At 40.9% G+C, this 19,831-nt stretch overlaps 1 protein-coding gene across 7 annotated transcripts in view; it reads left to right on the top strand.

The window, feature by feature from the left end:
• Window positions 1-19,831, top strand: part of LOC124556802 (mucin-19-like) — a 90,918-nt gene that overhangs the window by 11,107 nt on the left and 59,980 nt on the right. For 5 of the 7 annotated variants that reach the window (XR_006968697.1, XR_006968696.1, XM_047130820.1 and 2 more), the window contains exon 3: window positions 2,638-2,772. The gene's annotated coding sequence lies outside the window, so the exon portion shown is untranslated. Of the gene's footprint in view, window positions 1-2,637; window positions 2,773-8,734; window positions 8,866-19,831 lie in introns of all 7 variants that reach the window. The other 2 variants (XR_006968695.1, XR_006968694.1) reach the window with 1 other exon arrangement.

Here is a 19,831-nt window from a genome sequence, read left to right as displayed (position 1 = left end):
GATCATCTTTTCCCTGCCAATTTACTTTTATAAATTAAACTTAATGTGGATGATGCAGTGGTATCTTGACTGCCTTTATCTATTGCCAGTGCATGCTGCTCGAAACTTCCAATTTCAAAAATGAATTCTCCTGGTAATGATCTTCTATGTAGGAACTGCCAGTTCACACCACACAAAAAGCAAAATTACTAATTTTCTCCAGTGTCTCAAGCCTGGTACTTGGCTGCATTATCACTATGTCAGTTATTTCTAACCGGGACATACTGAACAAATTTTCCTGTGAATGTTCAAATACTTTGTCCTCAAAGAGCTTATTGGCCATTTTTTTCTTTCCGCTAACTGTTTTCTCCGAGAATTCCTTTAAAATCTCATTATTTTCTACTAATACTGTGGCCTCAGAAATAGCTTCAGAAGTCCCTAGAAGTTTTGTAAAAGCTCTAAAGGCCTCGACTATTTTGAGCAGCTTTAGCAATCTAAGGTCTTCTCTTTGCAGAAGGGGGGTGAGATGATAGATATCATACTGGAACAACAAGATAAAACAATGAATTTTTCCTCTTATTCCTTAAAACTGATTTTACCTTAGTGTTAGTTTCTTTTTTTTACAAGTTATAAGATTCAACTTCTTCAGGCGCCTTTATAACTTTATTAAAATGCATGTAAAAAACTTCAAGCACCTGTACTATTGCAGATAACTTCCACATGCCGTGTGATTTTAATGTTATGGAAACATGTTTTTTAATGTCTCGCTTCTCAAAATTGAAGCCACAAAGAATAGGTATAAATGATGGATAGCTCCAAAAAATGTTTGAGCATCAACAGATGCATCGGCTGTGGGTGCTCCTACTAAGTGTGGGCTACATTTGTTATAAAATAGACCAGTTCTTTCTTTTCATGTATTCTTAACTAGACACCTTTGTACTTTACAGCAAACGTGTGCTCCATTGTCATTGGACTGCCCTCTGTAGTAGTTCATGTTCGAACCACCCTGGTCTATTTTTTGCAGTATTTCTTGGCTAAGACCTTCATCTGTTTTCTCTATAACTATAAAAAAAGGACAACAAAACCCCCCCTCTCCTGAGCCCAGTGGCCACACACTGTTATTCCTCCAGACTAAAAGATGTGTTGAGTAATGTGCGAGTTTGGCACACAGACTACTGACCTTACAGTTTTAAATCATAGCTGTGAAAAGTGAAGTAGGAAGTTACTTTTCAGTGGACGTAGTCATGAAAATGTGTTGCTTGGGAGGTAGAACAGCAACCTGTGTTTCTTGTGTTTTTTGCTTAATATGGAAACCATTGTCCTATAACATCTGTACTGCCAATCAATATGTTTCAGTTGACAACCCTGTTAAGTACAAAGCAGTAAAATTGTTAGCCTGGTCACCTTGCATGTCATGGCTACACATTTCCCAGCTGAAAAGCCAATACAGTGAGTGTGAGTCTGAGAGAGATTTGTCATTGGGTGACAGCAATGCTCCTAACATGTGAATCTCATAAATACGTATCGGGATTATTTTAATTGAAGCATAGAAAATTTACTTGTGACTGGTTGATACAATCAAGTCTGTTACAACATTTCTCCTATTTATGTGATCTACAGTACATTCAGTTATATATAATGTTGCCTTTAGTAATGCTGAATTTGTGATAGAGATCCTTCCCAAAGCTGTGTGTGTGCTGTTCACTACTCATATTATTCGTAATTAATTTCGTAACTTATTTACCGTGTACCATTGATAACTTGCCACTGCAGTGGGCAAATGAACATGTCTTACCTAGCTTTTATTGAGAAAGCTTCCAAATTACACTAAGCATATACAAGATACGAGCTCTTTCAGGACGTCTCCCAATCCTTGCCTGATTCTTCCTCTCCTGAATAATAGCAATGATTTCTTGCCATCCTCAATTTAGTGTGATTTGCTGGAATATTGTTGCTGTTGTATTGTGTGTAGATAAAAGGTTTTGTTCCAGTGCTTCTTCTCGGAGGTATATCTGCTATTTTTCCAGCCTTCTAGCAGAAAGTTATGATTTTCAGGTATTTATATCTCGTTTTTAGTTTACCTGTACTTGTAGTTGGGGAGGGAGGATACTTCAGAGTTTCAAGTAATCAGTGTTTTTGGAGTATACGTAAAGCCACAGAATTTGCAGAACAAGCCATTTCAGTGCTCCACTTTTAGAAAACAGATAAATAGAAATTTAAAGTGTCTGTTTTAATTTTTGTTGCGATACTACGGATGTGAAAGACATTTGTAGTTACACATGTTAAGTGTCGTATTGATAGCAGCACCATCTTGAGTTCCGGCTGGTTAACTTTCATTTAATGTTGGACAGTATCAGACTATTGTACATTACTCACTTGTCTGCCTCCCACCACCGTTTATCTAATCACTTGTTGAGTGGTTATTTAATAATCTGAAAATAATTCTCTCATTCCTAATTAAACCAAGAAACTGCCTTCAGTGAATTAAAAAAAGTTGGATTTATGTCTTTAATTCTTAACAACATTCAGCAACTGGCACTTGTCTTTCCTATTCTTTAACCCCCCCCCCCCCCTCCCCCCCTCCGTCCTCTCTCTCACACACACTCATCATTTTTAGTTCAGAAATCTCAACAGTAATGTCCATTTCCCATATTTCAGAACCTGGTACTGTGAGCAGCATCAGTAGTGCAGCCAGTATTTCTTCAGAATCTTCGCTGACAGCAGATGTGAAGGAAGGATATAAGGGAAAGGAATCAGAAAGCAAATATAGCTGATTGCTGCATAAAAAATTGTGTGAGTTTATCATAGAATAAATAATGCATGAAGTAATACTATATGCATAACTGTGTGTCTGTAATTATTGCTTTTGTGTGGCTTTGGTAAGTCTGCTTTGTGTAAAGGAATGAAGTCATTGAACTTATTTAAACATGCGTTTCAAACAGTAACATGATTGAGGAGAATATTGTCCTTATAAACTTGTAATTCAGATTTCTAATTTTCATCGCAAATTATTTATTTATCCATCTGTTGATAATATAAATTGTATGGATGCTATGAACACACAAATATTTACAATACAAAGATTCATGCTAAGAGGTAAGTGGTGGCTGAATCTAGTTCAATGTTCATGTAAAGACCTGTTCTGTCAGTACTGATAGATTTCTCTGTTTGCAAAATTCACACAGAACAGTCAAGATACCCTTAGATTTAAACAACTCACGTTGAGTTTTCTTGCTACTTTGTCATGATTTGTACAAACCTTTTTTGTAGCTTAAAGATTGTTTGTATATTCTGCTCATTTCTTCCCCAGAATATTATCCCATAACAAAATAGAGACTGAACATATCCAAAAGAATAGAAAAGCAACTGGAATCACTCAATAGAGGAAAGTCCACTGGACCTGACGGGATACCAATTTGATTCTACACAGAGTACGCGAAAGAACTTGCCCCCCTTCTAACAGCCGTGTACCGCAAGTCTCTAGAGGAACGGAGGGTTCCAAATGATTGGAAAAGAGCACAGGTAGTCCCAGTCTTCAAGAAGGGTCGTCGAGCAGATGCGCAAAACTATAGACCTATATCTCTGACATCGATCTGTTGTAGAATTTTAGAACATGTTTTTTGCTCGAGTATCATGTCGTTTTTGGAAACCCAGAATCTACTATGTAGGAATCAACATGGATTCCGGAAACAGCGATCATGTGAGACCCAACTCGCTTTATTTGTTCATGAGACCCAGAAAATATTAGATACAGGCTCCCAGGTAGATGCTATTTTTCTTGACTTCTGGAAGGCGTTCGATACAGTTCCGCACTGTCGCCTGATGAACAAAGTAAGAGCCTACGGAATATCAGACCAGCTGTGTGGCTGGATTGAAGAGTTTTTAGCAAACAGAACACAGCATGTTGTTCTCAATGGAGAGACGTCTACAGACGTTAAAGTAACCTCTGGTGTGCCACAGGGGAGTGTTATGGGACCATAGCTTTTCACAATATATATAAATGACCTAGTAGATAGTGTCAGAAGTTCCATGCGGCTTTTCGTGGATGATGTTGTAGTATACAGAGAAGTTGCAGCATTAGAAAATTGTAGCGAAATGCAGGAAGATCTGCAGCGGATAGGCACTTGGTGCAGGGAGTGGCAACTGTCCCTTAACATAGACAAATGTAATGTATTACGAATACATAGAAAGAAGGATCCTTTATTGTATGATTATATGATAGCGGAACAAACACTGGTAGCAGTTACTTCTGTAAAATATCTGGGAGTATGCGTGCGGAACGATTTGAAGTGGAATGATCATATAAAATTAATTGTTGGTAAGGCGGGTACCAGGTTGAGATTCATTGGGAGAGTGCTTAGAAAATGTAGTCCATCAACAAAGGAGGTGGCTTACAAAACACTTGTTCGACCTATACTTGAGTATTGCTCATCAGTGTGGGATCCGTACCAGATCGGTTTGACGGAGGAGATAGAGAAGATCCAAAGAAGAGCGTCGCGTTTCGTCACAGGGTTATTTGGTAACCGTGATAGCGTTACGGAGATGTTTAATAAACTCAAGTGGCAGACTCTGCAAGAGAGGCGCTCTGCATCGCGGTGTAGCTTGCTCGCCAGGTTTCGAGAGGGTGCGTTTCTGGATGAGGTATCGAATATATTGCTTCCCCCTACTTATACCTCCCGAGGAGATCACGAATGTAAAATTAGAGAGATTAGAGCGCGCACGGAGGCTTTCAGACAGTCGTTCTTCCCGCGAACCATACGCGACTGGAACAGGAAAGGGAGGTAATGACAGTGGCACGTAAAGTGCCCTCCGCCACACACCGTTGGGTGGCTTGCGGAGTATAAATGTAGATGTAGATGTAGAAAATATGTTGTTCTTGTGCACGAGCTACTATATGCTGAATTTATTGTTCTAAGTGCAAAGCACGTTAAAGCTATTAGCTTCCCAATGGCAGTATTATTTTCAGTCAACTTAATTGTGCGTCAACATGAATTCCTAGAAATTTTCTATTTGATACACATTCTTTGAGCTCATCTTTCACTTTTAGAGTTACTTTTGGGTTTTCTGCTTATGCAGTAACCAATACTTTTTTTTATGTGAATTTGTTGTCTACCGACGTGGCGGTGTATCACCGATAAGAATGTTACTGTAATCGGCAACCAGTAATGTTTCACCATGTTTGACACTCTGGGGAAAATCATTGATATATATATATCAAGAAGAGTATTGGGCCAAGCACATTTCCTGGGGCGGGGGGCTGCAATATTAATGTATTCTGGGTTAGTGAGGTGTTTTATGATATGGTTGGAGTTTGTTTGAGAGATCTCTACCCGTTGCACTTTGTTTTTCATGTACAAATGAAACCATTTATTTCTTTCCTCCTTACACCTGTAGTGTCCAGTTTAACAGAATTGTGTGGTCTACTGTATCAGAGGCTTTGCTGAAGTCAAAGAAGATACCTGGTATAAAGGCTAAAGAGATACCATCAAACTAACGACCAATTTCACTTTTGCTGGCTTTCTCAAAAATATTTGAAAAGGTTGTGTTCGAGTGTCTCCTTAAGCATATGACTGCAAATGATATATTGTCCAAGTCACAGTTATGATTTCTGAAGGGTTTTGATATAGAGAAAGCTGTTCACACCTACAGTGAGAATGTACTTAATTCATTAGATAATAAATTACAGGCTACTGGCACTTTCTGTGACATGTCAAAAGCCTTTGACTGTGTGAACCACAGCATTCTCCTAAGTAAATTAGAGTATTGTGGTGTCACCGGCAATGCTGCAAAATGGTTTGAGTCTTATCTATCTAACAGGAAACAAAGGGTGTTGTTGTGAAATACCTGTGCAGTAAGCAGTCTGTCTTCATCTGATTGGGAATTAATTACATGATGTGTTCCATTTTGGGCCATTGCTTTTTCTTGTGTGTATAGTAATGACCTCTCATCTGTTACATTGCCAGATGCTAAGTTTGTTTTGTTTGCAGATGATACAAACACTGCAATAAGTAGCAAGTGAAATTTTCACTGACATTAATAAATGGTTTAAAGCTAATTCTTTGTCATTAAACTTTGAGAAGACCCACTATATGCAGTTGAGAACCTGTAAGAGATTTCCTTCCAGCATGAGTATAACATATGAAGACACGCAGGTCGAAGAAGTTGACAGTGTTAAATTTCTGGGATTACAACTTGATTATAAATTCAGTTGGGAAGGGCATACCACAGAATTGCTGAAGTGCCTGAACAAGTCTGTATTTGCCGTGAGAATTGTCAGACGTAGGAGATACAAATACAAAAAAAAATTGCATACTTTGCTTACTTTCATTCTATTATGTCATATGGGATCATATTCTGGGGCAACTCGTCAAACTGAGCAAAAGTTTTTAGGGTGCAAAAGCGTGTAATACGAATCATTTGTGGTGTAAATTCAAGAACATCTTGCAGAAACCTGTTAAAGGAACTTTGTATTCTAACCACTGCTTCTCAGTATATTTATTCCTTAATGGAATTTGTTTCAAGTAATACATCTCTACTTCCAGCCAATAGCTCAGTACACAGTATCACTACTAGGAATAAGGAGAATCGACGTAAAGGCCTAAAATCACTTACCTTGGTCCAAAAAGGGTCCAATATTCAGGAACACACATTTTCAATAAATTGCCAGCAACTATTAAAAACTTGGTTTCAGATAAAGTACGGTTTAAACAGAGTTTGAAAGACTTTTTGATGAGCAACTCCTCATACTCCATAGATGAATATCGTAACAGAGACTGTTAAGTCAGCTTAAGTAAAAATATCTGTTAGATTTCAGTTGTGACAACACTTGGTCACAACAGTCAGGATTAGATATTTTGCGTACGGTAAATTTATTAATAGTGGATAACAGTGCTACGTTCTGACAGTGTTAATTCTGTAAATATTAGCTGTCCCAGTTTACTGCATTGTATTAACTTACTTTTGACTATCTCCTGACAAATGATCAGGGTAGTAAGTACTATATTCAAATGTTTTATGCCATACTTTGGCATGTTCCACACCCACGAGAATCATCTCATTTTTTGGGTCTATGGAACGAAAACTGAATCTGATGTAATCTATACGATCTCCTTTGTTTAGTGCTTCCGGTACATTTGTAAAATGAGCTGTAGCTGATGGTCTGCTTGTGCCAGGCCTCAAAACAAACTGTCCTTTACACAGAAGATTGTACTTTGTTAGGTACCTCACGAGCCTCATTTTTATTGTTGATTGTATTACTTTTGAAAACAATGACAACAAAGAGATAGGCATATAGTTGTATATCTTTTCAGGGCCGCCTTTCTTATGTAGAGGCAGTACACTTGCATACTTTAGTGTCTCTGGGAAGCAACCTGTGGTGAATGATTCATGTAAAGCGTCTTTGATGTCTATACAGTCTTTTAGCAAGCACACATGCACTTCATCAATACCTACTGAGGTTTTATTTTTTAGGTTCCACACAACTTTGTCTAGTTCTTCTGCTGTGGTGGGTCGCAGCATCGCTACATTTGGAACATATTTCAGTGTTCTACAGGCTGTATTTTGTCAAATTTGTGTTGTAGTTTGGTAGCTATGTTGCTAAAGTATCGATTTGTGAAGCATGCTAGTTTTTGGGGTCATGTATTGTGGTACCATTGTGCTGAAACTGTATGTTTACCTGTTTAGTCATTTTTTCTATTTTTTTCTTGTTTGGTGATATTCCAGGCTGCCTTTATTTTGTTTTCTGCCTTTTCTATAAATTTGTCAATTAGCAACCTTTTTGTTGCTAGCAAAACTTTTCTGTGTATGTTTTACATGTTTGGTAGTATTTTTGAAATGCAGGATCATTTCAGTTGTTTTTTATGCTGATGAGGTGCTTGAGAGCTGGGAGGAATTCCTTATCACTGTTTTTTATGCTGCTGAGGTGCTTAAGGGTTGGGAGGATTTCCTTATCCCATTCGTCACCCAGTTGCTTTTATTTTATGCTTTAATGACTCGGAGTGCTTTTGGGAACACTTCTTTGAACTTGACTTAAATATTGATGGAACCTTTGAAATCTTCCCGTCCGCACTAGTGTCTGTGTACACTCCTCCCCATCTTTCATTGTTCATTTGTGTGGCAAATGCAACCCTTTATGGCTTAGAGAAAACGGTTTCATCTTGTACATTTATGTTTAATTTTAAGAACTGACTGGAATGGTATGAAAGTCCAAGGTTATCCATTACATCATCACAATTTTCTTTCTCAAAGTTGGTTAGTATATAGTCAGTGATTAATGCTGAATGCTCTGTTACCCTTGTGGCTGTGGTTAATCAGTGGTGATATTCAATACTTATACATAATGTTGCAGGACCCATCTAGTTTCAACGTGTTGTGTAAATCTCCGCAAATAAGCATTTTACCTTCAGATTAGAAACCATGTCCAGTACTGGGAATAGTTTTGCTGTGAAGGTACAAGGTGGTTTGGTAAGTCTGGTAAATTTCCATGTAAGAAGGGAATATTTTTGTTGAGCCTTCATAGTTGGTAAGTGTGATTATTCCAAAGATCATATAAAGAATTTAAACCATGTACAGCATACAGTTCATTGTTGACAGCCGTCTGATTTGGTCTGTGTGTCAATTGTGATTGAAAATGAAGGAAACAGTTTTTGCTGTTGCTAGATTTTTCATTTGAAGGGTTGGACTGGCGCACAAATATAGAGAGGTAGATGAAGTTCATGTGGACTGTGCACCATCATTGAAGACCATTTACTTTCAGATTAATAAATTCAGATGTGGTCGGACAAGCACTGAAGACGAAGCGTGCTCCATCTGTCCAGTTGTGGTCACTACAAAGGAAATCGACAAAATCTGTGGTAGGGTAATGCAAGACCAGAAGCTGTGTGCAAGGTAGGTGCTGCGATTGCTCATAGTTGACCAAAAATGCATCTTATCAATGTTTGAACACTGTGTCTGGTGATATTTAGTCACAATCCACAAGAATTTTTGTACTGAACTGTGACTGTTGATGAAACCTGGATCCTTCATTACACACCACAGCCGAAACGATGGATGAACCCTGGTGAAAGTGCACTGAAGAAGGTAAAAGACCATTTTGTTAACTGGTAAGGTGATGTCCACTGTCTTCTTCTTCTCCTCCTCCTCCTCCTTCTCTCTCTCTCTCTCTCTCTCTCTCTCTCTCTCTCTCTCTCTCTCTCTCTCTCTCTCTCTCTCTCCCCCCCCCCCCCCCCCCCCCTCCCTCCCCCTAGGAATAATCCTCATAGATTATTAGGAAACAGTCAGAACCGTAACTGGACTCTATTATGATTTATTATTGGATCATTTAAAACTAGCATCAGCTGAAAAGAGACCAAAGTTGGCACGCAAAAAAGTGTTCCTTCACAAAGATAATACACCATCCCACGCGTCAGCGATAACAATGGTGAATGTGCGTGAATTGGGCTTTCATGTTGTTCCTCATCCATGCTGTTCATCAGACTTACCCATTTGCCTTTTTCCTGTTCCCTTACTTGAAACTTTGGCTTGCTGGGAAGAAACTTTTATCGAATGAGGAAGTGAGTTGCAGTCGAACAATATTTTGCAGAGTTTGATAGAACCTATTTTTTGGATGGGATGGAAAAACTGGAGAATCACTGGACCAAGTGTAAATCGTTCAGAGGAGATTGTCTAGTGGTAAGGTGAAAATCAAGGTGGATTGTTTATGAAACAAACATGCTTAGTACAGTTAGTCTTTGAAGCACAGATGGCTGTCATGTCTTTATAACTGATACCTCTACATGTTTTTCCTCACTTCATGAAATGATGTCACTTCTAACTTTATACATAATCCCTTCCTTTAAAATGGTGACAGGAGCCGAGAAAGCGTATGTCGTGCTTGAAATGCACTCACATCAGTCAGTCATAACAGTGCAACGACACTTCAGGACGAAGTTCAACAAAGATCCACCAACTGCTAACTCCATTCAGCGATGGTATGCACAGTTTAAAGCTTCTGGATGCTTCTGTAAGGGGAAATAAACGGGTCGGCCTGCAGTGAGCGAAGAAACGGTTGAACGCGTGCGGGCAAGTTTCACGCGTAGCCCGCGGAAGTCGACGAATAAAGCAAGCAGGGAGCTAAACATACCACAGCCGACGGTTTGGAAAATCTTACGGAAAGGGCTAAAGCAGAAGAAGCCTTACCGTTTACAATTGCTACAAGCCCTGACACCCGATGACAAAGTCAAATGCTTTGAATTTTCCGCGCGGTTGCAACAGCTCATGGAAGAGGATGCGTTCAGTACGAAACTTGTTTTCAGTGATGAAGCAACATTTTTTCATAATGGTGAAGTGAACAGACACAATGTGCGAATCTGGGCGGTAGAGAATCCTCACGCATTCGTGCAGAAAATTCGCAATTCACCAAAAGTTAATGTGTTTTGTGCAATCTCACGGTTTAAAGTTTACGGCCCTTCTTTCTTCTGCGAAAAAAACGTTACAGGACACGTGTATCTGGACATGCTGGAAAATTAGCTCATGCCACACTTGGAGACCGACAGCGCCGACTTCATCTTTCAACAGGATGGTGCTCCACCGCACTTCCGTCATGATGTTCGGCATTTCCTAAACAGGAGATTGGAAAACCGATGGATCGGTCATGGTGGAGATCATGATCAGCAATTCATGTCATGGCCTCCACGCTCTCCCGACTTAACTCCATGCGATTTCTTTCTGTGGGGTTATGTGAAAGATTCAGTGTTTGAACCTCCTCTACCAAGAAACGTGCCAGAACTGCGAGCTCGCATCAACGATGCTTTTGAACTCATTGATGGGGACATGCTGCGCCGAGTGTGGGAGGAACTTGATTATCGGCTTTATGTCTGCCGAATCACTAAAGGGGCACATATCGAACATTTATGAACGCCTAAAAAAACTTTTTGAGTTTTTGTATGTGTGTGCAAAGCATTGTGAAAATATCTCAAATAATACAGTTATTGTAGAGCTGTGAAATCGCTTCAATCATTTGTAATAACCCTGTATATCTTCTGAGTTGGGGGGTTGGTTAAATGACCCAATTAATAGTTTAGTCAGATTGTCAAGTATAACCTCTACCCATACTATTTTGCAGGAACTATCTACTTCAATTTCACTACAAGGAAAACTACTTCTGATGGCAATAAATACTCCACCAGCAGTTGTATTTAATCTATGCTTTCTGAACACTGTTAGATCATTAGAAAAAATTTCTGCTGAACTGACTTCTGGTTGTAGCCAGCTTTCTGTACCTACAACTATCTGAGCTTCAGTGCTTTCTATTAGGGCTTGGAGCTCTGGTTCTTTCCCAACACAGCTATGACAATTTACATCTATAATACTGATCATTTCTACAACTAACATACTGTGTTTTACCTGCCCTGTTTTAGACGGACACCCTTTCTGTGGTTTCCTGAGGCCGTCTAACCTAAAAAACTGCCCAGTCCCTTCCACACAGCCCCCGCTACCAGTGTAGCCACTTCCTGTGTGTAGTGGTCTCCTGACCTATTAAGTGGAACCCGGAAACCCACCACCCAATGGTGCAAGTTAAGGAATCTGCAGCCTACACAGTCACAGAACCGCCTGGGCCTCTGATTCAGACCCTCCACTCGGCTCTGCACCAAAAGACCACAATCGGTTCTATCGATGATGCTGCAGATTGAGAGCTCCGCCTTAACCTCTCAAGCAAGACTGGTAGTTTACCATTTCTGCTAGCCACCCTAAACCAGACAATCTGCTCCAATTCAAAGCGACACATGTCATTGGTACTGACATGAGTCACCACCTGCAGTTGGCTGCACCCTGTACTCTTTGTGACATCTGGAATGACTACCCCCTAAATGCACACAGAGTGCACACTGGCTTCCTTCCCCTCCTTGGTAGCCATGTTCCTAAGGGGCCTCATTACGCACCTAACGTAGAAGCTCCCAGCTACTGGCAAACACACCCTCTGTGAATGCCCAGACCTTGTGGGCTGAGAAGCTTCCTCTGTATCCGGCTAAGAGATGTCAGCGACAGATAACGCCCAAAACCTGTTCGTCAAATGAACTGGGGAGGCCCTATGATCAGCCCTTCGGAAAATATTCATTGCCTGCCAGACTTTGGAATGATCTCCCACTTGGCCACCACAGAGACAGGCTGGACAGTGAAGGGGGAGGCATGGTTATAGCGATAAAAAGTGCAATACTATCAAAGGAAATTGACGGAGATCGGAATTGTGAAATAATTTGGGCGAAGGTCATAGTTTATAAAGCAGGCTCGAACACGGTAATTGGATGTGTGTATAGGGCCCCTGGCTCAGCAGCTGTTGTGGCAGAGCACCTGAAGGAAAATTTGGAAAATATTTAGAGTAGATTTCTTGACCATGTTACAGTTTTGGGTGGAGATCTTAATTTACCAGATATAGACTGGGAGACTCAAACATTTATAGTGGGTGGCAGGGATAAAGAATCTAGTGAAATTTTTTAAGTGCATTATCTGAAAACTACCTTGAGCAGCTAAACAGAGAATAGACTCGTGGCGATAACATATTAGACCTTCCGCTGACAAACAGACCCGAACTATTTGAAACAGTTAATGCAGAACAGGGAATCAGTGATCATAAAGCGGTTACTGCATCGATGATTTCAGCCATAAATAGAAATATTAGAAAAGTTAGAAAGATTTTTCTGTTTAGCAAAAGTGACAAAAAGCAGATTTCAGAGTACTTGACGGCTCAACACAAAAGTTTTGTCTCAAGTACATATAGTGTTGAGGATCAGTGGACAAAGTTCAAAACCATTGTACAATATGCATTAGATGAGTATGTACCAAGCAAGATCGTAAGAGATGGAAAAGAGCCACTGTGGTACAACAACAGAGTTAGGAAACTGCTGTGGAAGCAAAGAGAACTTCACAGCAAACATAAACATAGCCAAAGCCTTGCAGACAAACAAAAATTACACGAAGCGAAATGTAGTGTGAGGAGGGCTATGTGAGAGGCGTTCAATGAATTCAAAAGTAAAGTTCTATGTACTGACTTGGCAGAAAATCCTAACAAATTTTGGTCTTATGTCAAAGCGGCAGGTGTATCAAAACAAAATGTCCAGATATTCTATGACCAAAATGGTACTGAAACAGTGGATGACAGACTAAAGGCCGAAATACCAAATTTCTTTTTCCAAAGCTGTTGCACAGAGGAAGACTGCACTGTAGTTTCTTCTTTAGATTGTCGCACAGATGACAAAATGGTAGATATCGAAATATATGACAGAGGGATAGAAAAACAATTAGTCTCTCAAAACAGGAAAGGCCGCTGGACCTGGTGGGATACCAGTTCTATTTTACACAGAGTACGCAAAGGAACTTGCTCCCTTGTGTACTGTAGGTCTCTAGAAGAGCATTGCGTTCCAAAAGATTGGAAAAGAGCACAGGTCATCCTCATCCCCGTTTTCAAGAAGGGACGTCGAACAGATGTGCAGAACTATAGATCTATATCTCTAACGTCGATCAGTTGTAGAATTTTGGAACACGTATTATGTTAGAGTATAATGACTTTTCTGGAGACTAGAAATCTACTCTGTAGGAATCAGCACGGATGTTGGAAAAGACGATCGTGTGAAGCCCAGCTCGCGCTATTTGTCCACGAGACTCAGAGGGCCATAGACATGGGTTCCCAGGTAGATGCTGTGTTTCTTGACTTCTGCAAGGCATTTGATACAGTTCCCCACAGCCATTTAATGAACAAAGTAAGAGCATATGGATTATCAGACCAATTGTGTGATTGGATTGAAGAGTTCCTAGATAACAGAACACAGCATGTCATTCTCAGTGGAGAGGTCTTCCGAAGTAAGAGTGATTTCAGGTGTGCTGCAGGGGAGTGTCGTAGAACCATTGCTATTCATAATATATATATAAATGACCTTGTGGATAATATCAGAAGTTCACCGAGGCTTTTTGCAGATGATGCTGTAGTATCTTGTGAGGTTGTAACAATGGAAAGTTGTACTGAAATGCAGGAGGATCTGCAACGAATTGACGCATGGTGCAGGGAATGGCAATTGAATCCCAATGTAGACAAGTGTAATGTGCTGCGAATACATAGAAAGAAAGATTCCATATCATTTAGCTACAATATAGCAGGTCAGCAACTGGAAGCAGTTAATTCCATGCATTATCTGGGAGTAGGCATTAGGAGTGATTTAAAATGGAATGACCATACAAAATTAATCATCAGTAAAGCAGATGCCAGACTGAGGTTCTTTGGAAGAATCCTAAGGAAATGCAATCCGAAAACAAAGGAAGTAGGTTACAGTACACTTGTTCGCCCACTGCTTGAATACTGCTCACAGGTGTGGGCTCCGTACTAGATAGGGTCGATAGAAGAGATAGAGAAGATCCAATGGAGAGCAGCGTGCTTCGTTACAGGATCATTTAGTAATCGCAAAAGCGTTACGGAGATGATAGATAAACTCCAGTGGAAGACTCTGCAAGAGAGACGTTCAGTAGCTCGGTACGGGCTTTTGTTGAAGTTTCGAGAACATACCTTCACCGAGGAGTCAAGCAGTATATTGCTCCCTCCTACGTACATCTCGCGAAGAGACCATGAGGATAAAATCAGAGAGATTAGAGCCCACACAGAGGCATACCGACAATCTTTCTTTCCACGAACAATACTAGACTGGAATAGAAGGGAGAACCGATAGAGGTACTCAAAGTACCCTCCGCCGCACACCGTCAGGTGGCTTGCAGAGCATGGTTGTAGATGTAGATGAGGGGTCAACTTCAGTGCAGGCAGTATCCAGGGTGGCCACAGCAGTGGGCCGAACAGGGGACACGTGTGACATGCTCGATGTCTGTCACATCACCACATCCTACCCTCCACAGTGGTGCCCCATGGCAGCAGCCTCAAGCTGTGTGACTGAATCCAACGCAGTCTGGAGCTGTGAGCAAAGGGTCGCCAACTCGGCTCACATCTGTACACACAAATCACAGTTCCTATCCGTTACTGCAGTTGCTCCCGTTTGAAGCTCGTAAAAATATACAACAAATGAACTGTGTACTCGCCTTCTTAGCAGCAGGAACACGAGGTGCTCTGTCACTGAGGATCTATCTGACACTGAGCTATACTAACCAAAACAAACAAAAGTCTGTACAATACGAGGGTCGATAGCAGCGGCCTTCAAAACAGCCTTTGTGTAGTGAATATCTTGAACGTATTAGTTTCCCTGCAGAACTTCCCTGGACAGCTGGTGTCCGGTTACTTCACTTACGGTCATAACAGTTCAGCCTGTTTAGCTGCCGCACATTTTGGTTACCAGTGTAAATGTATCACCTCAAATGTGTCATTTATCATTGCTTGCAATAAATTACTGCCGGTGACCTCTAGGAAACACACGATGAATAATTTGCATACATTGGTACTAATAATTAGCTACGCTTCTGCTTCCCACCTCACACCCATTCAGTGTCAGTGTTCCATTCGTTTGAACTCTTGCACTGATTTTCCAGTGTGTCGCCTCCTGCATTGTCATTGAGTGGCATATGCTGTGGCTGGAAAGACTGAGACCATGCTGTCGGCTCTCTTACAAAGGTGCATTTAGATGAGCCATGTTTTATGGCAATATTTGGGGGCAATAAAATTGCCATCAATGTTGCTTCAATAGACTTCAACCTTGCAGTATGGCTGTGCAGTAATGTTGGTGTTACAGGCTGTTGCAGGTAGTTGACAACTTACTGCCGAGGGGTTGCTGGTGTCTTCTACCAACGATGGAGAATATTTCGTGTTGCGAGGCAACGTCTGTGTCTGTCCTTGTCTGTAATTACTTCCCTTTTGCTCTCATCTTTGTTTCCTAATTCTCTCTGAAAGTACTTCAGTCACATGTTTTGCTTTTGTTTGGGAGTTTGTACATGTACCCAAATGTGTTGCAGTTGTTTGTTGTGTACAGCAATGGAGAGGTGAATGAACAAAAAAACTATGAATTTTATAAGTGTGATTCATCTAAAACCTGTTTTGGGATGTCAAAATTAATGTATAATACAAAAACTGTGATCCGAAAAAGATGGAAAGCTGTTCCCGATCAGCTAGGCATCACACTCGACAAAGCATACATAAAATTCTGAAGTCCTCGAACTTAAGTCAGATGCGAGGCAAAATAGTTGCATAGGAGAGTGGAACTGTTCATTCATGTGGTTTGCATTTGATGTCATGAGTTTCATACAGTCTTAAAGCGTACCTACACTACTGGCCATTAAAATTGCTACACCAAGAAGAAATGCAGATGATAAACCGGTTTCATTGGACAAATATATTATACCAGAACTGACATGTGATTACATTTTCACGCAATTTGGGCACATAGATCCTGAGAAATCAGTACCCAGAACAACCACCTCTATCCGTAATAACGGCGTTGATACGCCTGAGCATTGAGTCAAACAGAGCTGGGATGGCGTGTACAGGTACAGCTGCCCATGCGGCTTCAACACAATACCACAGTTCGTCAAGAGTAGTGACTGGCGTATTGTGACAAGCCAGTTGCTCGGCCACCATTGACCAGACGTTTTCAATTGGTGAGAGATCTGGAGAATGTGCTGGCCAGGGCAGCAGTCGAACATTTTCTGTATCCAGAAAGGCCCGTACAGGACCTGCAGCATACGGTCATGCATTATCTTTCTGAAATGTAGGGTTTCGCAGGGATCGAATGAAAGGTAGAGCCACGGGTTATAACACACCTGAAATGTAACGTCCACTTTGCAAAGTGCCACCAATGCGAACAAGAGGTGACAGAGACGTGTAACAAATGGCACCCCATACCATCACGCCGGGTGATATGCCAGTATGGCGATGACGAATACAAGATTCCAATGTGCGTTCACCACGATGATGCCAAACACGAATGCGACCATCATGATGCTGTAAACAGAACCTGGATTCATCAGAAAAAATGACGTTTTGCCATTCTTGCACCCAGGTTCGTCGTTCAGTGCACCATCGCAGGCGCTCCTATCTGTGATGCAGTTTCAAGGGTAACCGCAGCCATGGTCCCCGAGCTGATAGTCCGTGCTGCTGCAAATGTCGTGGAACTGTTCGTGCAGATGGTTGTTGTCTTGCAAACGTCCCCATCTGTTGACTCGGGGATCGTGACGTGGCTGCACGATTCATTACGGTCATGCGGATAAGATGCCTGTCATCTCGACTGCTAGTGACATGAGGCCTTTGGGATCCAGCACAGCGTTCCATATTACCCTCCTGAACCCACCAATTCCATATTCTGCTAACAGTCATTGGACCTCGACCAACGCGAGCAGCAATGTCGCGATACGATAAACCGCAATCGTGATAGGCTACAATCCGACCTTTATCAAAGTCGGAAACGTGATGGTACGCATTTCTCCTCCTTACACGAGGCATCACGACGACGTTTCACCAGGCAACACCGGTCAACTGCTGTTTGTGCATGAGAAATCGGTTGGAAACTTTCCTCATGTCAGCACGTTTTAGGTGTCACCACCAGTGCCAACCTTGTGTGAATGCTCTGAAAAAGCTAATCATTTGCATATCACAGCATCTTCTTCCTGTCGGATAAATTTCACATCTGTAGCATGTCATCTTCGTGGTGTAGCAATTTTAATGGACATTAGTGTACATCAAATCAATAGGAAGTGGTTTAAGAAATAAAGTGTTTGACAGGACAGTGTTCGTATTCTCCCAAGAAATTTTAGGTGGTAGTTCTGAAGTGTTACAATATCACTTCCATTGTGACTGAGAATGAAGCATTATTGTGTGAACTGTTTTGTAAATTTATAAAATAGATGTAATATGATCAGTTTTTTATGTGACATTGTTTTGTAAGATGATGATTTCTGCCATTTGGAAAAAGGCATCCACTTGAGGACTCATTGCAGAAAATGATAAATAAATACCCAAAGTTAGTATCAGCTTTTACAAATTGTTGTTGTTGTTGTGGTCTTCAGTCCTGAGACTGGTTTGATGCAGCCCTCCATGCTACTCTATCCTGTGCAAGCGTTTTCATCTCCCAGTACCTACTGCAACCTACGTCCTTCTGAATCTGCTTAGTGTATTCATCTCTTGGTCTCCCTCTACGATTTTTACCCTCTACGCTGCCCTCAATATTAAATTGGTGATCCCTTGATGCCTCAGAACATGTCCTACCAACCGATCCCTTCTTCTGGTCAAGTTATGCCACAAACTTCTCTTCTCCCCAATCCTATTCAATACTTCCTCATTAGTTATGTGATCTACCCATCTAATCTTCAGCATTCTTCTGTAGCACCACATTTCGAAAGCTTCTATTCTCTTCTTGTCCAAACTATTTATCGTCCATGTTTCACTTCCATACATGGCTACACTCCATACAAATACTTTCAGAAATGACTTCCTGACACTTAAATCTATACTCGATGTTAACAAATTTCTCTTCTTCAGAAACGCTTTCCTTGCTATTGCCAGTCTACATTTTATATCCTCTCTACTTTGACCATCATCAGTTATTTTGCTCCCCAAATAGCAAAACTCCTTTACTACTTTAAGTGGTTCATTTCCTAATCTAATTCCCTAACCATCACCCGACTTTGACTACATTCCATTATCCTTGTTTTGCTTTTGTTGATGTTCATCTTATATCCTCCTTTCAAGACACTGTCCATTCCATTCAACTGCTCTTCCAAGTCCTTTGCTGTCTCTGACAGAATTACAATGTCATCGGCGAACCTCAAAGTTTTTATCTCTTCTCCATGGATTTTTATACCTACTGCGAATTTTTCTTTTGTTTCCTTTACTGCTTGCTCAATATACAGATTGAGAACAAATGTTAACCTTTTAAGTGGGCATGACTGATATATCCGTCCATGCTCTGCTATTGCACAGTGGGTTCGACGGATATATCCATCCACTGCGTTCTGTGGCTAGTAGCTAGTGGGAATGACGAGTTATCAGCCTGCTGTTGACACTGTGGTATTAGTTGAGCTTCGTCCACTAGATGGCAGCTCTTGTCACGCAACACAGTGTGTTCTAGGCTAGTTATAACATTGTCCACCCGAGCGCGCGTCGAGAAAATGCGTCCTGTGAAGCAGCCACAAAAGCGCACCTTTTTCGTCTGTATTTACCGCAGCGTTAGTGAGTGAGCTTTTGCAATGGCGAAAAGAAGTCGTTCACCAGATTCGGCGATTGAGAAGCTGTTTTTAGAAAGTGACGAAAATTTCAGTGACAGCTATGAAAGTTTTCAAGATACAGATGTTGAGGCTAGTGAAAGTGACTTCGATTCGGAAACATCTGATGACGAGACACTACTGCAGCAGACGGTACCTAGTGAATTTGTGCGTGCTAGTTCAGTTCGTATTCAATATTTGTTCAGTGGTAATAGTGGTACAGTTGTGCCTTTAAAACAAAATTATGTGACGAGTTGTTTTATGTGTTTTGTGGATGATGCTTTGTGCACAATGATAGCTGAACAGACGAACTTATATGCAGAACAGTTCATAGCTTCTCATCCCAATTTAGCAGCACACTCCAGGGTACACAGTTGGCAGAATACTACACACAATGAGGTAAAAACACTTATTGGAATTCTTTTACTTCAAGGAATTCTTCACAAACCAGACCACAAAATGTACTTTTCAAAGAGGGAATCAGTTGACACACCTTTCTTCAGGAAAGTGATGAGTGAAAAGCAGTTTCATCTTCTATTGAAATTCCTCCACTTTGCTGACAATACCTCATATGATCCACTAGGCACTATCAGCAGAAAACTATTCAAAATTCACCCCATTATGGGGCGTCTGTGGTGTAAATTCAGATCATTGTACATGCCAGAAAGGAACATCACCGTTGACGAATCGTTGTTGC

Source organism: Schistocerca americana, chromosome X (genome assembly GCF_021461395.2).
Source record: "Schistocerca americana isolate TAMUIC-IGC-003095 chromosome X, iqSchAmer2.1, whole genome shotgun sequence".
Classification (NCBI taxonomy): domain Eukaryota; kingdom Metazoa; phylum Arthropoda; class Insecta; order Orthoptera; family Acrididae; genus Schistocerca; species Schistocerca americana.
This window is presented reverse-complemented; position numbering and strand designations above follow the sequence as displayed.